Source organism: Priapulus caudatus, unplaced genomic scaffold (genome assembly GCF_000485595.1).
Source record: "Priapulus caudatus unplaced genomic scaffold, Priapulus_caudatus-5.0.1 Scaffold825, whole genome shotgun sequence".
In the NCBI taxonomy this organism is placed as follows: Eukaryota; Metazoa; Priapulida; class Priapulimorpha; order Priapulimorphida; family Priapulidae; genus Priapulus; species Priapulus caudatus.
Window position 1 is genome coordinate 62,809 of NW_014577886.1, and position 2,269 is coordinate 65,077.

Below are 2,269 nucleotides of genomic sequence, written 5' to 3' on the forward strand. Positions count from 1 at the left end.
CCTCCTCCTTCTCCACCACCTTCTCCAATCTCCCCTTCCTCCTTCTCCACCAGCTTCTCACCTCCTCCTTCTCCACCACCTTCTCCAATCTCCCCTTCCTCCTTCTCCACCAGCTTCTCACCTCCTCCTTCTCCACCACCTTCTCCAATCTCCCCTTCCTCCTTCTCCACCAGCTTCTCCCCTCCTCCTTCTCCCCTCCTCCTTCTCCACCACCTTCTCCCTTCTCCCCTTCCTCCTCCTTCACCATCTTCTTCACAGCTGGAAGTGACGTCACGAACACGCGATTACATCTGATTGGTTATAACACAAACCACGTGATAAAATATGCAAATTATCTCCTGTACCGGCCTGAAATCCTGAATATAGACAAACCCTGAATGGGTGTCGGAATGTATTCGTGATCAGCCCGAAACGTAACCTGCATGATACAGGCGGTTCCGGTTCCGCTTCACTACACTTCACTACACAAAGTAGATAGTGTAGTGAAGCGAAACATACCGCCTGTATCATACAGGTTACCCGAAATGCTGATGAACCATTACACTGATGGAGTTTTCACGGCCGATTATTGTTAATGTGAATGCTGAACTTCGTTAGCTATATCTTACATCTGTGATATAAGAAAAGAACACATCATGGGGAACTGCTGCAGCCGCTCATCTCGTAGCCGTAGGTCCTCGCAAAAAGCCACGACAACCCTGCCTGGGGACGTTCTGTTCGGTCTGGGGACCTGTCTGGGGACAAACCTAGGCCCAGATTTGGGCCAGTTAGGAATAGGACCAGGACAAGTGACAATCACTCATCATCCACAAGCAACCGGTGGTCTGTCATTTGCGCCACAGGAGACGCCAAGGAGACGCCTTCCTGTGCACGATGCGATGGGTCACGCACAGCCACAGATAAGAAATTGGCTGCTCGACCGGGCACGGACGAGTAGCCTCCAGGCTACTCGACCGGACATGCATTTCTCGCGAGATCTCGCGACACGTACTCGCACCGGAACGCCACATGTGATTGCCGAAAGTATAGGCATCTCTGTGAGTATAGGCAGTGAGTATAGGCTGAAAGTATATAGGCATCTCTGCCAGATTTTCTTTGAAAAACAGAGTTTTCTGTGATTCATGTCTTGCCTATAATCATAATGGATGTATGTGTATATACATATTAAATAATTGCCTAATAGTAATATCCAAGCTCCAATCAAAAATGCTAGCTATCCATAATAGCTAACACTAAACGCAGCCATTTCCCCGTGACGAGTGAACCAAATGAACGTATCAAATCATCGCGAGATCTCGCGTGAAATGGATGTCCGGTCGAGTAGCCTGGAGGCTGCGCGACCGGGTCCGGACGAGTAGCCACTGCGTAAATAGAAAGGCTGGTATTATTTCTCCGGCAGCCGGAGAATTGTTTTTTATACATATGTGCAATTGAAACTATTACTACTTGGTAGTGTAACGTAGAAAGTTACACCATGGTTTGAATGAATAATTTGGAGTTGAAATAATCAAAGCATATAATTTGTGTTCACCAAAAGAATATATTATTTACAACTGCTAAACGCGGTACACACTCGTCGAATGCCAGTCCCCAAGTCTGCTCTTGCACAAAGAGACAAAGAAACGCGCATAAGCGCGTGTGCTTACTTTTGCGACCACAACCAGACTTCCCTACTCCTCCATCTCTCCACTCGATGTGCACCCCTATTTCACAATGACTCGTGAATCTGCCTAACCTAAACCAGTGTTGTAGTCGAGTCCGCACCCCCCGAGTCCGAGTCCGAGTCCGCACCCCCCGAGTCCGAGTCCGAGTCCGAGTCCGCACCCCCCGAGTCCGAGTCCGAGTCCGCACCCCCCCGAGTCCGAGTCCGAGTCCGAGTCCGAGTCCGAGTCCACACCACCCGAGTCCGAGTCCGAGTCCGACCCCAGTTTTGATAATAAAAAAGGGAAAAAATTGGAAAAAGGGAAAAAATCGGGAAAAAAGGGGAAAAATCGGAAAAAAGGGGAAAAATGGAGGGGCGTGTGCACGTACACGTGCGTGCATGAGTGTGTGTGCGTGTGCACGTACACGTGCGTGCGTGCATGCGTGCATGCGTGCGTTCGTATGTACGTACACGTGCGTGCGTGCGTGCGTGTGAACTTACACGAGCATGCATGCATGCGTGCGTCCGTGTGTGTGCACGTACACGTGCATGCGTGCGTGCGTGCGTGTGCAGGTACACGTGCATGCGTGCGTGCGTGCGTGTGCAGGTACACGTTCGTGCGTGCGT